This window comes from Calonectris borealis, chromosome 5 (genome assembly GCF_964195595.1).
Source record: "Calonectris borealis chromosome 5, bCalBor7.hap1.2, whole genome shotgun sequence".
Taxonomy (NCBI): domain Eukaryota; kingdom Metazoa; phylum Chordata; class Aves; order Procellariiformes; family Procellariidae; genus Calonectris; species Calonectris borealis.
Window position 1 is genome coordinate 37,634,054 of NC_134316.1, and position 20,669 is coordinate 37,654,722.

Sequence of the window (20,669 nt, forward strand, 5' to 3'; positions counted from 1 at the left end):
TCAAATCCAAGCCACTACTATGGCATTTTTTTTCTCTGTTGTGCAACTATTTCAGTGTTGTAGCACTGATCTCTGGTTTTCCTCCTCTTTCTTTACCTCTCATTTTCAAAAAACAGCCAATTCATTATGGTGGAGATCAGATTACAGAAAACCAGCAGCAGGTTAAAACAGTGCATAAAAGGTGGTGATATAAAAGTTGACAGAGGCAAAAACTTTTGGGAGCCTGGATCTAGAACAGAGGTGCTACTGATTGAATTCTACAGACAGAACTCATTGAGTGTTCGAGGTTGAAGTATTAGAATTTCTTATTAGTGATTTCTATTCTGTTATCTCCCATTAACGTTGTCTAGTATATCCCATTGGTAAGATGACTGCTCAGTCCTGGCAACCAGTAATGTGGCTTTTGTGGAATTCATTACCTTTCAGCTAAATAACAAGATTGCATTAACAATACATGGGCAAGTTAGACATAAACCCTTAAGTTTGCTTTAAAGCATTTTAATAATGCAGTGAAGGTGGTGAAGGACAGTCATTCTTTTCTGTCTATTCTCTGTACAAGTCTCCAAATAAAAAAATCAAATTCAGGGTCTTATCAACTTGGAGGTGCTGGATGGAGTGAGCTCAGCATACCTAGCTTAGGGATAACGTATGTGGTCGATAACTGATTCTTTGACACAGCGGAGTGCTGACAGCAAGGATAAAATCTATCTGCGCACACAGGCTTTTCTCTGGTGCTTGTCCAAGGCTGTGAAGCAGAATCTCAAACGAGAGAGCAACAGAGATGAGCATCTCCATTCTCTGTTTCAACTGGAAGGTATTCTTCTTTCTTTTGTAATGAGGGGTATGGCGGTCTTAAAAAATAGTTAAAACTACATAATGTCTGAGGAGAAAAAAGGAAATGTGGATTAAAAGAGAAAGAATCTAAAGCATGTCACTTAATTGACTTTTGGAAGGTGACTAGGTGTTACAGTAATCGAGATGTAATAAAAAGAGGAATTTTTTTTTTTTTCCCCCAGCTTAGAATTTGTACTCACTCATCTTTTCTCCTTCTGTCTAAACGAGTGTTTTAATGATTTCAGGCTTCCCAGGGTGTCTGGCTTCACAGCATGCTGCAATCACCTTGCCTTTGGCTCTAAAGGCTGAGGAGCCCTCCAAAAATAAATGGGAAAAGCCAGAAGCTGTCTCCTCGGCTTAGCATTTTATTTTAGCTCTGCTTAACGGCAGAATTTTGTTGGGTTTAGTCTCAGAATGGTGTCTCTCCAGTGAGAGCTTTCTCTGGCTACTGTCTGCTGCCTTCTGCTTAGGAGCATCAGCTGGGATGCTGAGCACAGCTGTCTCCCTCAGAACTGCCTGCCAATACCCACTATAAGAGCTTTTTAATTACTTGTCCTGTATAGTATTGGCTTTTCAGCTAACTATAGCATCAAGAAGTGTCGAGAGCATGGTAATTCTGATAACTATTCTGAAGAAGTAAATCTTTTTTTTTTTTCTCACAGCTTTGTACTTAAAATAAAAACAAAGGAAACAGGCTGGGAGTCGGGAAACCCGTAAAACTCTGAAAATGCGTAGGCGGATAATAAGTAGAGGTGGTTTTCATTCTTTCCAAGTATGGAGGTGTCACTGAAATCACAAGACTGAGGTAAACATATTGTTTCTACACGGCAAAGAGAAACGCTTCGTTGCATGAGAAGATTGCTGGGTGGGAAAAATACAGCGCTTTGTTACTTTAGGACTATGAAACAGGTATCCGATTAGTGTCACTCTAATTCTGAATATTTGTACTGGATATATTTAGGTTTCTATTTGTAGACACACCTGAGTTGCTTTGCCCATACTTCAGCCCAGGTAGCTGATGTCGGTGTTGAACTAGAAGCCGTGTTAACGTGGTAGTTCAGTTCTAGGGCTGACTTTGGCAGACCTGTCAGCTCAGCTCAGTCATAGCATCGCTTCAGTGGAGCTGGTTGGCTTTTGGAGGAAGTCTGGTTTGTGTCCAGCCAGTTCAAAGTATGAGTAAAGTGTGTTTGTATAGGTGTTCACATACATTTGTTAATCTTTTCTGTTTGATTTTTAAATTGTCAACAGCAAGCTAGGTTAATCCTTTATGCACTGATTTAGAACTGCAGTGTATCAGTGCAAAAACTTTTAGCTTATTTGGTATGTCATCACATGCTCATTTTTTTAATGATAAAACTTCATCCGAATCATGAGGGAAAACCATCTTTCCTCTCCGTGGAGTATGTAATAGTCTGTCAATGGTTTCAGAAGACATCTTTCAAAATGTAAGTAGGCTTCATAACCTGCTTCTGTCTCACACAAAGCTTCGATTGTCTCTTTTCCAGATTATAAATTAGTTTTATTATTTACTGAGTATGAACCATGGATTAGGATTAGTGATTTTGGACCTGTGTGCCATTTAGTCACCTAAAAACATCTGTTTGAATAAATTTCTTACGTCCCTTCCATTCTGTACTGAAGTTATAGTGAGATTTTGACAACAGCCATTTTCTCTTGCTTGTTTCTGTTCTTTTAAAAAAAGAAAGAAAATAAATAAGGCATTTTAGAGGACATCTGAAGATTTGTATAACTTCTCCTCGCCCAAACTTAAAATGAAAACGCAGAAGCTAATGTCCTTAATATATGGAAATTACTGGCTAAATGCCTGGGCCCAGAGGGTAGTGAATCCATGGCATAAAGTCTAGTTGGAGGCCAGTGACTAGCGGTGTACCCCAGGGGTCAGTGCTGGGTCCAGTCCTGTTTAACATCTTCATTAATGATCTGGATCATGGCAGCAGGTTTGCAGATGACACAAAACTGGGATGAGTGGCTGATACGTTATTGGATTGTGCTGCCATCCAGAGGGACCTTGACAGGCTGGAGAAATAAACCAGCCAACTTGTCTCTGAAGCCGAGACCTACTGGTTTTGGGTAAGAACTTTCTTCATCCTAATACAACTCTTCAAATACTTCTTGTTTCAATTTTACAGGTATGAACAAAGAAATTATTGTTAAGGTTACAGTAATAACCAACACAAAACAGCAAAGATAGTTGCCTTTCCCAGGGGAAAGTAAATCTGAATTAATGGGATTTTAAATGAAATCCATTGAGAGATCCTGTACTCTAAAGCTGAAGTCATGGCTGCATCTCATATTTGGGAAGTAGAGGAAGTGCTGCCTTTTTTTCTTGGAAATGTGAGATGAGATTATTGAGATATGTTTTTTGCACATTTCATTGGTTTTCCTAGCTCTTACAAATTTTACAGGTCTATAATTAAGGTGTGACAGTGGGCCAAAAAGTTGGTATTCTTTAAAAAGGTTGTATGTACTGTTTCGCTTTAGCAAACTTTTAGTTTGTAATACAAATATTTGTATAGAAATGTTTTAAAGCAAATAAGCTACATTTTGGACCCTAATTTTTAGTTTCCTTGTTATTTCTGTCATCATAGAAAAAGTATATGAAGTTTTACAAAGTAGTGAGATTTTCTAAATGGTTGCGTATGAATGCTTGTGTGTACAGAGAGGGGAAAAAAATAACCAAAACTGCTCTGGAAGTCACTAACATAACTGGAAATGTAATTCATATCTTTTCTGTTGTAGATTTGTAGTATCTTGAGCTTATCAGAAAGTGTATGCAGTAAAATAAGGAAAGCGAGTTCTCCAGTTATACCGCATTCCAGCCCCCCTGCTCTGACTCCCTATATTGTTCTTTATTTCTGGCTCTGCTCTTCTATAGCCATCTGTTCACTTCCCAAAATAGCACTGCTTGTCTCTCAGTTTAGAATTTTCCTCATTATCCATAACACATTTCAACTTCCCGTTGAATAAAATTCATTTTAATAGATTTTTTTTAATACATTACTGAATCTTCATACATTAAACAGTTTAACACCAACATTGACGTTTATAATTACGCCAACATGTTTTGGGATATTGAACATTAGAAATAATTCTTGATTTTCTGTGTTTTCTGTTTGCTTAATTGTTTTGCATTGTTCTAAGTATTACTTCATTAGGAACTAGTCAAATACTAAATTATAAATATACTAGCAAGCTGAAAAGCGGTACCATGCAGTCACACAGTAGGTAATTCCAGCTTCATCGTATGTTCCCAGTAATTCAAGGCTGTGTGCATGTTGCTTGATTGACTGGCTGCTGATGGACTAGAATGGATAAGAACCTTATCCTCATGAGGGCACTAATTCGCCTCTCCTCTCTCCAACCATTGATTTTCCCATACTTTCTATCTTACTATCTTTGATGTCTCTAATTTTCTGTAATGACTTACGAGCTTCAACATCTCTAATTTTGTAAAATTCACTTGAAGTTGGTCATCAAGTTAAAAAACAGTATTTGGAAGGAAACCTGAGGGAAGGGGAAAAGGGAGATGGATGGGCAGCATTTGAGTAATTTCCATAAGCAAAAGCAGGCATCTCTCCTGAAGTATTTAAAAATTACTGTGTTTAGTATGTATGTCTGCCAGTCATTTTTTCTGTCACAGCAATGCTGAAAGCTTTATGCACTTTTTAAATTTATAAATGTTGACGCTTTTAAAGGTTTAGTTGATTACCTGCTCCATACTCATGGAACAATTCTTTGGAGGAGGAAAATGGCCTTTCTCAATGAACTTTCTCAATGAAGTTGCAAATGCAGGCTTTAGTTGTTTAATAGTGATTATATTGATAGTTTTCACTAAGGCATTAAGGGTTTTTTTTAAGGTACTTAGGAACATTTTATGTCTAAGTTTAAAGGTGATTGCCCCTATGGAATGTCTAGGTGTATCAAAAGGATTAGGTTTCTCTGCACACATATTCATAGTTTAGTTTTGGGCTTTTTTTTCATTACTATTTTCTTTGTTTTCCTCAAACCTGTATTCCTGAAGACTAGAGGAGAAAGCCTAAATTTAGCCCAGCATTTCATGAAAAGACAAAAAGTAGTATTCTGTACCACTGCCATTTAAATATATGGTTTTTTCTTTCATTTTTTCCCCCTCTCAGTTGTAATGCCAGCTTATCTGGTTAGATGGGATTTTGTAGACCACCTGTGCCACAATAGATAAGAGCTAATTTGGGGAAGAAATATGAGGTTGTTCAGATTTCAAACCTTTCAAGACAAAATGAGAAAGGAGGAAGAATTTAGTTGCTCATAAGTATAACTGCATGACAGAAATTCTGCAGAGCAGTCTGTTGGCTCCCATTAATCCATTCAAAATGTTGGTATTGAGAACTAATGAGCAGTGTTGTGTATATAAGCACATGCCCTAAAAACTGTGTCAGCCAGAATAATTGGCAGCAGCTGATGCTGCTCACAGAGTCACAGAAAGGCCAAGGTTGGAAGGGGCCTCTGGAGGTCATCTTGTCCAGCTCCTCTGTTCCCTGACCCGTCTCCCTCAGATGCCAGGACTCCCTTATTCTGTGCTAGTCCATCTTTGCGGAGTGGCACCATGAGATAATCGCGTGTGAGGTGGCCTGTAGAGCGGTGAGGCAGTTCCTCTGCAGGGATATTCTGGAATCTAGCAAAATTTGAAGAGAGCTTTGGTATTTGTACACAACTCTGAAATCTTGTAGCTCATTCTAAGAAGTTATCAAAAGACTTAAAAAAACTTCAATTAGGGTAATATCTAACTAGTAGAAACAGAGATGCAGCTTTCACATGGGGCAGATTATTTTAAAGCCTCATCCAGCACCGTTTTCTCCATTGTCTTGCACAATCTACTGCTGGAAACAGGGTATTGCATAGATATGTCACCAGTGTGAGCCATCGTGGTAGTATTTTTATGAATCTGCAAACTTCAGAATTGATAGAGTTTTCTGTGTGTTCTTGGAAGATTAAAGCAAATAAAGGTTTTACTGGTGAGGAAGGAGGGACAGCTCAGCTGAGGTGGTTATAGCCCATCACCCTCTCAATCCCCGGTACCTTTCATCATCCTTTTTGATTCCAGACACTCGTGCGTTCTCAGTGCCGTGCTGTCTTCTCTTTGGTGCTTCATCACACGTGCTACATGTATCAGCTGATGGCCCTGCCGGTCAGCTATCTGTGCCTTATCAACTTCCAGAGCAGGGAGACCCTAACCCCCCTCATGGTTTAGGGTGTTGCAAATAGGCTTCAGCAGAAAACACAAAACACATCAAAATACAGATGATAAAGCGATACAATGCACATCTTTGTTGTTGACATCGTTGGTTTTGTAGCGAAAAAGCCCTCATAGTGGCGTGGTTAACAGCTGACTCTGATGTGTTGATGCATTTGAAACTGTTCTGCACTGTGAGGAGCAGAAATGCTATCTTTCTGCCTGGTGAAATGTTAGCAAATTAAACGGCAATGCCACAAAGTGCCATTTCTTCACAATAAAAATAATTTCAAATATTTTAGTATCTTTGCAAGTTAAGGAATAGCAAAAGGTGTATGACCTGCTATGCAGGAAGAGTTTAGATATTCCTTTAAAACATTTCCCAGCCTGACTTTGTGTCTTCAGAGGAGAGTATTTTATAGTCGGGCCCCTCCATGCCCCTCTGAGCAGCGTCTTTGCCCTGCCTATGCTGATGTTTGTTCTTCTTGCCACAAGGGCAGGACACAAAACTGAACAGGTAGACTGAAGACAGGACCTCCAAGCTGGTGATAATGGGAAATGAGAAGCCTCAAATTAAATTCTTATATACCAGTTTCACTTCTCTCCATAGATGTCTTTGAAATGCTTAAAATGTAAGGGAGAAAATGCAGTAGACTATAAAAAATGGGAAGAAAAAGAAAAGGGCTTACATATAAAAAAAAGTAGTGTTCAAGAGAAGAGTCACTCACTTTATTATCCAGATCCCCAATTACTTTTTCAGTAGAAAATTCTGAAAACTGAAAATATCTTGGTGTTTGAAAGTCTTTCCAATAGTGGGCAATCCAGTTGTTAGAGAATTTTCAACAATGCTGAATTTGCTGTCGCTCTGTGCAAGAGTTTTTGATCAGTAATTATTTTAAATAGATTTACTGACTAAGATGCTTCAGAAAATAATGTTATAGGATCCCATTTGTGGCAAAGTACATTAAGGATGTTTTCTTATGTAGTCTGATAAAAGCACTGCTATTTATAGAATCTTAATTAATGTAGCAGTTTACCACTTGTTTTTTAACATCTGGCAATATTTCCATGTTTTCATTCTGTAGGCCTTTCTGCTTAGTTTGTGACATACAGTACTATGAAATGTGATGGTTGCCTAAAAAAAGCAACCCTGAAAGGAAGGCAGTGCTTCTGCTGGCAGTTCTAAATGGAAGCAGGTCTTACATTTTAATAGGACGTTCATATGAGTTTTCAGCTTGCTGCTTCTCTTGCAAAATGTAACTAGAAGCTACTGATGTTAAGGCCATTAACATCAGATGCCATTCTTTTCTCTGTTTTGGAAGCCAAGTTTTTACATTAAAACCACAGTAAGTAAAATTTTGAAATATGAAACAGAAGCCTTTCTATAGAATCACAGAGTAATTTAGGTTGGAAGGGAAGCTGTGAAGGTCAACTAGGCCAGTCCCCTGCACAAAGCAAACCTAGTAAGATCATCTTGTTCAGGGAGACCTCCAGAGTCTCTTGAACACCACCAAAGATGGAGAGTCCACGACCTTGCTGGGCAACCTTTTCCAGTATTCGACCAAAACAATATATACATTTATATATATAAAAAACTTATGTATATGTAAAAATATAATATATATTTATATACTTACATATAAAAAATTATACATTATATATACAATTTATATATATAGTTTATATGTATGTATATAGTATAAATTTAAAGAAAAAGGATAGAATACAAAGGTCTTTCTTTGGAAAAGTCAATATTTTGTGGAAAAAGTTAAATTAGGATTTATTTATCAATGTGAGGTGTAATCACTATCTTAGGATTTCTGCAGTCAACAGTACAAAAAAAAAAATTTCTTCCGCAATGAGTACTATTAATTGTCACTTGATGAATGAGAGGAGATTGAGAGTAATTTGAAAAAATTCAGCACAATTGATTCACAATAATCTGTTATGATTTCTTAATATACTTCTGTAAATACACAGTGTATTCAGGAAATCTGCATACCAAACATGCATACTATGTACACCTATAAATTTTAAGACCCTTTTTTTTTTTTTTTTTAAAAAATGAGTACTCACTTCAAGGCTAGGAATTCCAGAATGAACTAGTGAATTGTGTGATGCATTCAGTTTCCCATCCATTCAACAGCCCATTTAAAAGGGAATTTATTAATATTGTAGATCTTGGTATACACTGTAAAAAAGAAAAGTAAAAAGTTTGGTAGAGAAGTGTTTCCTTCTTTCCCAATTAAAATAACATTGATAGCGATTCGCATTTTTATAATCTTCAAATAGCTGTTTTAAAACGCCACAGCTCAAAGGCTTCGGTAAGAGCAAAAGTCATTCTATAATGACAGAAGAAACACCAAACTTTTCAATGGCATGTACCATTTGCATCTATTTTTGTTGGCCATTTGTGAACCATGAGGATCACTAATGGTGCAGTAAATAATAATAATAATCCTATCATTCTCATCCTTCTCCTCCTCATTGTTGATCAAACAGGGAGGACTCAGAGCAAATAAGGAAAACCGGTATACACATACGACTTCGAGTTTCAGGAGGGCCACAACAACATGTTGTTCTTGATAGGGCTGTAAGAGTGGCAAGAAACGAGCCCAGACTATGGATCATAACCTATTTAGCGTTCCTAACTGAGACAGTCACACACATACACCGCCTGAGAATGTATGTCAGTGCCTGTAATGCCAAGTGCTGTAGCATGCCAGCAGGCAGAGACACCAAACCTGGTGAGTCAGGCAGGAGGGGTCTGCGATTGCCAGGGAATACTGTCTCTGCGGGCTCTGTCAATGGGAACCGCCCAATATTCTGCTGCTGCTCTGTTTGTCTCATTTCCAGGACTGTTGCCTTGGCCGGGTGTACAGGGCAGAAGCTAGCGAGGGGGAACCCTTGGCAGGATGCTCCACGTTGCCATGTTACAAATGTGGTGACTGCCGGGTTTCTTTTGAGCTGTAAGAAATTTAAATGGAGAGGAGCAAGTGTTCATGTGGGGTGTCATTCTCCTACAGATGCCAGAATGTCTTGGTATGGTCCTGACAGCTGATGGATTGATTTGATTCATTGCCTGTATAAGCAAACATATGAGAGATGACAGGCTGTATAGGTTTTAAAGACTTATCCCATATTGTTGCTTGTTGTAGGCTTTGAGTTAAATATTGTTAAAGATTTGGAATCGGCCAAGAGAGGGAACTAATGATTAAGAGAAAGCAGTCTAATATCAGTGTGACAAGATTATCTTCAGAGGATCTAGTTTTTTCTGTTCAGAGGAAAAAAAAGATGTTGTATTTATTCACATTACACAAACAGGAACAGCAGTGAGATGACATTTGTACATTGTAAAGGTGTTTAGGAATAGAACTTACGTGAGTCTGAAAGGGAGACAAAGTAAGTTAGGTAAATGAGCGATATGATTATGAAAAAAATCATGTTTAGGTAGCTAAAACAATCAGGAGAAATAATCTAGGCTACTTACCGCATCAGTAATTCTAATTTCATTGTAACTAATAAGGCATGCAATTTTGAGCACGGCTAAAATACAGTAACTCAAAAAGAATACAGTACAAATAGAAAGTTAGGAGTGAACATGCTTAAACGCATGGAAGAACATTCATAGGAGGAAACATTGGACTAGAGCTCTTGTCAGATGAGGGTTGTACTGCACAGCGCTGGAAAGCACTCATATTTATTGTCTCACACATTGGGCCGAAGACCTACAATTAAAGTAAGCAAATTTTAAGCTAATAAAATACTTTTTATGCAATTCATGATTTGTCAGTTAAAATTGTTGTTTTAAAATATCTGATTGTAAGAGCATAGCAAGATTCCAGAAAGGGAATGGACAGTAAACTGAAATAATCCTTGTATTTTCACCCTGTAATCAGGACCTGACATCAAGGACTGGCAATCAAGACTCAATAAAGAGTCTTGAATATTTCAACTCAGTAAGTAAACATAAACAAAGGTCCACAATTGTAAAGCTTACTCCTGTTACAATTTCTTAGCATATTTCTAGTGTCCATATTTTTGTTTTCTATATGTCAGGTTTGGTGGAGCGTATGTTTCAAGTGGTATATGAAGCATGACTTCTAGTACTCTGGAATCATTTGAGATTGTAATTTTAATAATTAGTTGAATGAGTGAGTGATGGGTGGTAAAGCTAGAAACACTTAGCTTTTAAACTGATTTTCAGATTTCTCACAGCTCACTGACATAAATGGCTCAGTTCCAACTATTTAAAGCTTCTTCAGGATCCTCCCAGTTGGAAGAAATGACAGGAGACATTGTGGTGGGTTGACCTTGGCTGGACACCAGGTGGCCACCAAGCCGCTCTATCACTCCCCTCCTCAGCAGGATGGGACAGGGAGGAAATAAGATGGAAAAAAATTCATGGGTGAAGATAAAGACAGTTTAATAAAGCAAAAGCCGCGCATGGAAGCAAGGAAAACAAAAGATTTATTCTCTACTTCCCATCGGCAGGCAATGTCCAGCCACTTCCCAGGAAGTAGGGCTTCAGTACGCATAGCGGTTGCTCCGGAAGACAAACGTTGTAATAACAAATGCCCCCCTCCCCCCCGCCCCTCCTCCTTTTCAGCTTTTATTGCTGAGCAGACGTCATATACTTTGGAATATCCCTTTGGTCAGTTTGGGTCAGCTCGCCTGGCTATATCCCCTCCCAAGATCTTCCCCTCCCAAGAACCTGCTGGTGAGGCAGGAATGTTGGAGAGCGAGCCTTGATACTGTGCAAGCACTGCTCAGCCGCAGCCGAAACACTGCTGTGTTACCCACACTTGTCTAGCTACCAATACAAAGCACAGCACTGTGAGGGCTGCTGTGGGGAAAACTAACTCTATCTCAGCCAGACCCAATACACAGGTTTTCAAAGTTTATTCATAACTGTGAGGAACAGACACATGGAAATGAATAATGGGACGAAGGAGTCAATGTCAGTTCTAGGAACCAGTTCACTGAAAAATGGTCAGTTAGAGCTTTATAGAACAGGCACAGTTTATACATGTAATATTACAATAAACAAAACATTGGGAAAAAGTTAAAAATCTTTCATTTTCTTTGAATTAGAGATTGGGGATAAGGAATAAATCTTTGTTTCTTTTAGAGTTCTTTGTTTCATAAAATATAGGCTTTCTGGTGAGATACCCTCTCCTCCCATGGCACCTGAGTGGAACTTGCCCCACTGAGATCTTCACCACTGCCACCAGTAGAGACAGAAGTGAACTAACTATAAACAATATTGAAAATCCTGTTTTTCAGAACCTGCGCTTTCCTCTGTAGGATTTGATATCAGCAGTTGCTCAGGGATGGATATAGGTGGATCTCTTACTCGTTCCAGAATGGCACCTCAGTGTTCTGGAAAGACCTGTGGTACATTTCCAGATCCTCATGAAGAAACACAGCTTCCCACCACTTGTGATAATTGCGGAGCCCTGGGAAGCCAGCAAAAATCTGAAACGGCATGACTAGATCAGCTTTGTGTGCATGTGACTATATTTCTTCCAAGAGCTTGAGGGTACTTTAGATGCCTTTACGCCACTGCAAATCTGAGCTAAGAAACCATGCCATGGCTGAGTTGGCACCATGTAAAGTTAGCTTAGGTGTATCTATCTTGGTGTTTTCTGACCTAAGCTATATAGTGGCATAAGAGTGTATATAGTCAGTGAAGATTCATCAGGATTTAATATATGTGCCTCAGTGCTAGTTCTGCTGTTTCCAAGCAGGCGCTGGTGGTGCTAATGTGGTGTCTCTGCCATGTGGTATGGGTTTAGCAGGGCTCATCAGTTCAAACTGAGCTCTTGCCAAGTAGATTAAATAAGTCCATGTGCAGTGCTGCATCTGGGCAAGTAAGACTTACCAGAAACGGTGTGCAATAGCCTGGGTTGAACCCAGTGAACCCAAATGGGCTGTGTCGTTTGCTGTGTTACACTGCATGCTCGGCAATAAATGTCTGCAGAGGTTTTTTCCTGCATTATCTGAGGTATTCTTTTACTTTTGGTAATGGAAAGCTGGTTGTAAACAGAAAACTATATGGTGGTAGTGCTTTTTAAACAAGCTGTAGGATTTATCTTAATGCACTTTGTTTTTCTTGACCACTTCTGCTATTGTTTTTATTTGGTTTTTTTCTAGTTACAGTTGAAAATTTCTCGTTAAAGTGTTTCTATTTTGAAACAGTGTATTTTGTACTACCACTTGTTTTAAGGAGGCTTAAGAGTACTAGTACAAAAAAGATATCTAAAGAAAATATTTGTGTTTTGGACGAAAAGGAATTGTCCTATTTTTAAGGTTCAGTGGAGGCACTTTTGCTAATACTGTTTTTCCCACTTCCATAAAGAATTTTGCCATAAACTATCAAGAATTCACATTTAGCGAATTGAAATTTGTAAATATATGGATATAATTTACTTCATAAAAACTAGATTTAGGGAAAAGTAGTTAATGTAAAATAGTTAAATACTGTTTAGGTGGTAATGTATTTATACTAAATATATGAGGTTTTTTATTAAATTTTATTTTTAACTCATATTCTCATTTTACATTATTAAATTATACTGATTTATTTAAAGATTTAATCTTCTAATGATTAAAAAGAATAGTTTAAAGATTCGTTTGCATGAGTGCACATCCTTATACCTAGTAAAGTAGATAGCTACAACAGAATTTTAATCACAACATCTTTTCATCATCTCTGCTACCAAAAGAAAATAATGCCTTTTAGAGCTCAGTATGGTGCTTGCAGGGCCTCAGTTCAGAGCTTTGCATATAGAACTGTGCTAAATAAACTGTTATTGTGTAGTTGCTTACAGAAGACTCTTCTGTCCCAGGCAATTGGTTAGGCATGCAAACCAAAAGGGGCAGGTGCACCAGACTGAGTCCATGTGCTAATTTTGCCTAGAAACTAAAGGAGGGAATGACTTTTTCTTCAAGTCCTTGCCGATAGTGGAGTTGTTTGTCCACAGTATGTATTTATGTCCTGGCTTATGTGCTGACTGGCATTATTTTGCTATGATTACACCTTCAGGCTTTGAAATCTTAGAGCTGCGTATGATTTAATACTCTTCATTCAGTCTACAGTTGCACTTGGTTGTCATTGGGATTTCTGCAGTGTTATTAGCTCATTAACACATTTAGTATTGTCAGCTCTGCTTCCTCCTCGTTTCTGTTAATCTCAGCTTGTGTCACTCCTCTGGTCCAGTACTGTGGATGAGCTTTATTTGCTTTCACTTGAACTCAGAAGATGAACCCAAAATACTCAGTAAAACATCTGGCTTTGTGGTCTGATTCTGGATCTCCTCCAGCTCCATGCCTCGTCTTTGTGTTTACCATGCCCCTTTCTGTAATCTAAAATTCATACTGTCCTTCCTTGGAAGTCCCATAGTGCGTGGTTATAGGTCTGGATTTAGGGAAGGCATCTTCTCAAACCATAGGTACGATGACTAGGGGAGTCCTCAAGTCTGGAGTTGTCGCCTTGTGCTTTGACAAAGTTCTAGGTACTTCGGGTGCTGGACAATGACCTGAATAACACCGAACAAAGTAGCTTTGTTTTCCTGTCCTTTTTTACTATGTGTTTTTGAGGTTGTTTCTTTTAACAGAGTTTGGCAGACTATGTTGAACTGTGCAGAAAATACCTCAAGTTCCTTAAGGATGACAAGTTTTCTGGTTTCTGGTGTGTGGGGCTGTACGAGACATGAGCAGGGGGAAGACAGGACACGGAGGCCCTGGGGCCTGTGGGTTGGTCCTGAAGGATTATCTAAATATCAGCAGGTCTGTATGCATTTAGCTGTGCAGCAATGCGAAGAGGGGAGTTGCTGCATGCCATGTGAAGTGTGGTTTCTTAAATCCTGTCATTAATTGATTGTGCAAACCTGGGCTCACAGGTCCATAATAAGATGTTTGTGTTTTGGGGACAGAGGAAATGCAGAGGTCACTGGAGGGGTTTACATAAGAAATGTAGTGTTTATAGATAGAATGTGTCATTAGGAAAGTGGAGTATAGTTTTTCTTGTGATGCTTGTGTTTCTTAATCAAGCTGGCAGATAAGATGTGAAATGTGTTAGCATCTAGCATAGGCATATTTTGTCACATTTAAAAGTGCATCTAGCTGAGACTGATTGTAGACTTACTGAGTGTACATTGCAACCAAGAATCCACGTGAGCTGTTAAACTGGGCCTGTATAAGATGCTATGAATTGTTTCAGATGTTGTTAGCTAGAAACTAAACATGTTCTTTTCCTGAACTAAATAAAGTACAAAAAACCTAAGATTAGGGATAAGAATATTATTTTTTTAGAGTAATGGGAAAAACTCTCAGACATCCCCTAAAGAAACAAGCAAAGCTGAAAATCAAGACCTCCTTGTAAAGACTGCCCTTTAAAGGAATGGTTCTTGGCATCTGCTGTAAGTACAGCTGTTCTAACCTGTGATAAAACTAATAATTTCAGAGAAGTCTAAAAGGAAGTATTACTCTTCAAAAGTACTTAGCTTTTTTGTTGTTGTTTTAACTCTTCTCTTCCCCTCTCTTAGATGTGCTTAACCTCTATCCTTTTCCTTCCCATCCTAGAATTTTTTACGGTTTTACAGTGAAAGGAGGTGCAACAAAAACTTCTTATTGGAAATACTTGTTGGAGAAAAAAAAAACCCAACAAAATACAAACTTACTTATTTCCAATTAAAAGTAACAAAAGTCCAAAGGAAACATTCCATCAAGCATTTATTATTCGTAGCTTCAAGGAATTTAATTCTTTTATTGGGTACAAACAATAAGAAGTATTGATAATGCTACATCTCTAAAGATTTGAATGTCTTTAATGGCTTGATGTTTTTCTTCTGAAGTTCAGCTGATCACTGCAGTGATCACATTAACAGTGTGACTGAGTTGAAACTCAAGCTTGTTAGAATATTAGATTAAAACCCAGTACAGAATTTGTAGCCTAAGGCCACAAAAATATTGTAAAATTTAAATGGTAAATCATTTGAAAGAGGTATAGCCCACTACACTAATGGATACATAGAAAAAAATGGCTCGTTTAATTGCTGTTAGAAAATGTGAGAAACCTTGGGAGGGTTTAGAAGTTCATAGCCTTCAGAGAAGCTCTAACATAAATTTTATAGCATTAGCAACTGTGTTACAGAAGGCCTCCTGTGTTCAAGAACAATTCCTGTGTCATTTAATCTATTCTTAAATCTGTCGAGAACCAGCCTGTGCACTTTCCTTGCCCTCACTGTTACAGACATTATTTATGAGGTTTCAGCGCTCTAGCTCTTGGAAAATTTGCCCCCTATTTCTTATGATTTTCTCACAATTATTTATATAAACACACCAGCAGCAACCATCTAATGCTTCCTTTTTGCTAAGCTCATCAAGAAAGCTCTTTTCACCTCCTCTAAGATGTCTGTCTTTCCTTTATCATCTCCTTTGCATCTGGCTTACAGGTGGCATTACTGCTTCGCGGTGTTTTCCGGAAAAAATCAGATTCACATGTTTAAATTGTATTTCTGGTTTATGATCACCCCATTTTTCACTAGGTCACCTGAACCTTTCTCTTCTCTTGTTTTGCCAGTAGATTAGCTCCTTTTTTATAGTAGTACTTCTCTGTCAGTCTTTGAGGATACCATTCTGGCACTTCATAGCACTTCATCGGAAGGGAAGGGGAGAGAAGACTTGCACGGCTCTGAGGTCCAGTAAAGCACAGTTCGAAGAGATTGTTATCCACATTCTTAAAGGTGGATGTTAAATTTTGTTGTCTTGAAAAAATATGGTTAGAATTTTCCTATATTTTAGTATATGACAAAAACTGTGTGAAAAACAAAGCAGATGACAGAAACGTTCATCAGGTGTGAGGGGCAAATGTATACAGGGAGTCAAACTAATCACTGCAGTCCTGTCTTTAAAATCTATGAAGTTGCGATTGAGAGGTTGTCTGCTGTGTCAACCTTTACCTGGTCAGAGAAAATAGGGACAAATATATTGTTCTGGTGGTTACTGATGTGGCAGAGAAAGCAGAACAACACTTTTGCTGGGTGGGTGAGAAGGAGGCTACTTACGGGATTTTGGTGAATTGAAATAACTGGAATAAAATAAATGTGTTCTTGCTCTTGTCTGCTGAGAATTTATATTTGGGAGTGAATTATAATACGTGAATTGAAACTACAGCTAGTCTTGATACTATGACTAGTTCTGAATGCCCAATGAAAAGAAATTTTATTAAGTTGAAGTTACTGGTTTGCTCTTTTACTTCAAACAGGTTTATCTCAACAGTGTGCTTTCTTTGATCTGCAGGCTTCATCTGATAGCTTGCAGAAGCAGCCTTTGTCTTCCTTTGTTTTCCCATCAGATTTTCACATTACTTCTTACAATAAAAATTCCCACCAGTGGATACATTCTGTAACTTGTTCCAAACTGTTGCAGCTCGGCCTCTGTATTTCTGATTATAAGCTTTTCAAAGGTAAAAGGGAAAATGACCTCAAACAGTGATATGATCAGGACTTTCTCAGCTACTTGCACTTTTCTGAAACTGTTGCTGTTCATGATACGTTCTTTGGCAATGGAAATTAAGTGGTTATGTAAAGGGAAAGGATCCACACTGACTTAAAAAGGCCCTGCTTATTTTTGGAATGCAATTCTTTGTTCTCATGGGGTAAAAAAATCATTTGCATCTGGACTTATATGAAAAGTATTAACCATCTCTGATACCGCATATCCTGTACATTTTAATTTCACCAGCACAATGTTTTGAACTTGTTAGTCGTATTTTTCACTAATTTAATGAGTTTTATACTTAAAAAAGAAAAAATACAAGCCATATAAAGGAGAGACGTCTTTCTTCATGTGGCTATTTTAGCTTTTTTAATGCTTCATTTAAATGAAATGTTTTGTTACCTTTTTTTGCATAGCGCTCAGGTCAGAATATGTGAACCTGTGGAGGGGGTGGTATGTTTTCTGTTGCCTGACCCTGCTCACACCTAAGCAAATCTTTGAGTGCTGTTTATTTGTGTGCTGTAAATATTACTGTGCTTTAACTCAATTTTTAAAATTGTTTCACTGTGACATGCTTGCCCAGATACTGCACAACCTACCTATTAGTAACTATGTTATGGTGCTGCAACTACTTTTGTTGTTATATAGCTGTGGCTTAAAACTGGAAGTGTTGCGGTTTTATGATTTCATTCTCTTATGTCCATTTTTAGCAGAATGAAGTTTAAAATAGAAATGAAAAGGGAAGGAAACTTGAAATTTGGTGCGCATCAACGCCTTGCAATTTTGAAAATGGTTTTTACGTTATCTGCCTATGGAAAACAAGGCTTACATGATCAAAAGATAGACAATGTCATCCTTCAGTCTTTCCATTGGTCTTTCAGGTTCCCCCCTTTTAAACCTGTTTAACCCACATATGAAAAAATAGTGATAACTGGATAACAGAAAAGTAACTGCAATGTAACAAAAAGAGAATTTTTAAGATTACTGTTATCTATAATTTAAGTGAAAATTAGCAGCCAGGCAAAGAGGAGACTCAGATTATTACCCCTACTGAGGAGAAAGCAGATTGTATCGACTGGTGCTTTCACATGCATGGTTTTGTATTAGCTTTAGCTCTCTTCCTTGTGTGGGCATCAAAGGGAATCTGGATTTATTATGGTGATAGCAAATTGCATCCAGGGAACAAAGGTCACAAGTTCTTAGGAAAACAGCGTGCATTATTTCTGCTAGTCACAGACAACATATTTTCTTAGCAGTTATAAACATTTGCATGCAGACTAGTAGTTCTTTTTATTCCGTAAATATGGCAGAGAAATTTGTGTGCAGATATGCAAATAGTGTAAGTGCTCTTCTTACAATTAATTTGCTGTCTTCTGAAATAAATCTGGTGAAGGTACTACAAGATTTCTATAATATACCATCTGTTTTATGTATGTTTTCTGGTTGACATGCAGTCACTTGAAAAATATGGCAATAGCAGAGAAAAGAGGCAGGATATTTATCTCTGATGTTACAGTTCATGGGACAGGCAAAATACCTTAAAACCATTTTAATATAAGAGAATCAATCTTTACATTCTGATACTATCCCATTCCTTTGCCTTCTTTAAACTATGCCTATAGGACAGGAATTCTGTGTCTGCAGGAGAATAGGCTTTTGAAGGGAGAGTTGAGGTCTGAGAAAAAATGCTGTTACCTTTTTATATCCTAAAACTTAAGCTTCCTTAGCAGTGTTCATTATGTCTTGAAGTGAACAACATATAAAATTACAATAGGTAAAAGTGGGCGCTCGCTACAGTGTGTATAAGATTGGGCCTATAAAAACAAAATCCTTGAATCCTGCTACATTTGCATGCAGTAGATGGAACAGAACCACCTGAATCTGAAATTAGACTTCTGAATAATGCTTTACTGCAAGCAAAACGAGACTAGAATACAATGCTGTGCCAGACCAATACTTTCCAGAACATCCCAAGTGTATTAAATATTTTTTGTATTTATCAGCTGCTGAATGAATCTGGTATAAAAACCTAAAAAGGGGGGTAAGGGAGAGAGATCTGCTATGGAAAGTGTGCCAAAAATATTACAGACAGATGAAGAAGTCTTGAGAAAAAGAACTGAACTTAGGAGATGTTATCACTAAAAGACAAAAATGTAAGAAACTGATACCTTATACTTCGGCGTATACTGTTCAGTGTTGCAGTAGCCCATGTATTTTTGAAGTAAATAGTGCATCACAGTTATCAGAGACTATCTTTCCGAGTGTAGCATTTTTGTTATCAGGATGATTTTTATCAACAGGTAACCACAACTAGTCTAAAAGCAGTTCTGAATTCTAAGAATCAAGAGGGAAATCTGGCAAGTAATGGTAGTTTACACTTTTCTGGAATTGCATATTTTGATATTGGGGAGGTAAACATTATTCATTTTCTTTACAAAACTATAGATAGCCCTTCATTTTTTGAGGGTAATGATTGCATTTTTTCTAAAGCATATGATATGAAAATGACCATTAACAGCTGTGAAATTGGAAGTGCTTTGATCTAAAGAGGGCTTTTTTTTACTGGGAATACACTGTGTGAGAGAAGTGACAGTTTTAAAGGGCTATATTGTTTTCAAATTGTAGGACATTAAAAAAAAAAAAAAAAAGGATGACATTCACAACAGACTGTATCCTGCCTCCACTTGAAGAAAATATTAGTTTACCTTCAGAGTTGAAGAACTTCTCTTCTACTTCTCATTTTGGAAATCAACAGACTAATAATCCATTTTCTTTCAGTATGGTCTCATTTAAAATTCTGTTAAAGAAAGCAAAGAAAAAAAAACCATATGGACAGATTTAGAAGTTCACAAATGCCAAGTGGGAAGGCTTCACAACTGTTGTAAACTGGATGTTTGCACATTAAAGTGTGACTGCTGATTTTAACCTTTTCATACGGAATTTTGTATGCCATGTAATTGACAGTGAGAACTATATTCCCTTATTGGCTTCCAATCTCTCTTGCTTCCCAGGCATAAAACTAGATGGGGGTCAGAAACAGGACATCTGTAACAGAAACCAGGAGCTGGAAGTAGGATGAATGTTGGGAGATTTTGAGCTATTGCTAAAACCTCTTCACTTTTGATACATGTAACAGTAGGAGTGGGTCAAGTCTATGCCCGTGATATTTGTGCCAATATTTAATTTCTTAAAAAACATTTCTAGTGCCTTATAGAATGTCGTTGTATGTACAATACTCCATGGAGCAAATTGGAATTTTAGGGAGGTTTTTTTGTTGTGATTCTCCCTGTCTATAAGGAAATACATGTGGGGGGTGTAATACAGATCAGAGGCTCAGCCACCTCGTGTATAATATAGGGGGGAGCAGCTAACAATTCTGTATCTCTCCGTAAACCATGCACTCAACACTGCTTAAATACTAGCTTTTATAAACTTTTGGGGAGTTAAAAAATAAAAATTAGATTTTGAAACAAGACAAATCCTGCATGGGGGGTGTGTTCATATAGATGTCCTATGCAAAAGTCTCCCTTGGCTGTGCTTTAAAGACAAGAAGTTAGGCATGGCCTTTGTGTATGTAGTACAAATTGTGGCTGTGAGGCAGAGTTTTCTTCTGCCTTTTCTTCCCGCAAACCTTAAAGCACCTTTGATCATCCTGATTATTCTGCCATACCATCAAACATAGTTTCATCCTATGACCTGCTTGCATTCCAATCAGAGTATACAATTTTTTAAAATACATGCAGTGTTGATTTATGGTTTTCTAAGCCGTGAGAAATGTAGTATCTACTCAGCTTGATTGCTTCCACCCCGTGTTTACTGCTGAGCATTTGTTTTCCTTCCTGGTCTAGAGTTCGCAAGGATGTGAGGGAGTGTGGCTTGCTTGTATGCAGGTCAGTAAAGTGCACCAAAGTCTTCCTGTAAGAGGTTTTATTCCAGCCCATTCCATTGAATTATTTCCTCTTACTGGCAGCTCTCCTGTTGCTATCAATGCTACTAACTTAATTGGCAACTATAGTCACATGTTAGTTTTCAGGAATTTTATTTTGGTGAATATTAACTAAACTGTTGGAATTCTTGGTTGTGAAAATTGTGTTTGAAATTT

The 20,669-nt window shown here is 37.8% G+C and overlaps 1 protein-coding gene across 17 annotated transcripts in view; it reads left to right on the plus strand.

Annotated features, from left to right (window-relative positions):
- The window catches only part of GPHN (gephyrin), a 300,275-nt gene that overhangs the window by 71,431 nt on the left and 208,175 nt on the right, over positions 1-20,669 (plus strand). The gene's annotated exons all lie outside the window — the stretch shown is intronic.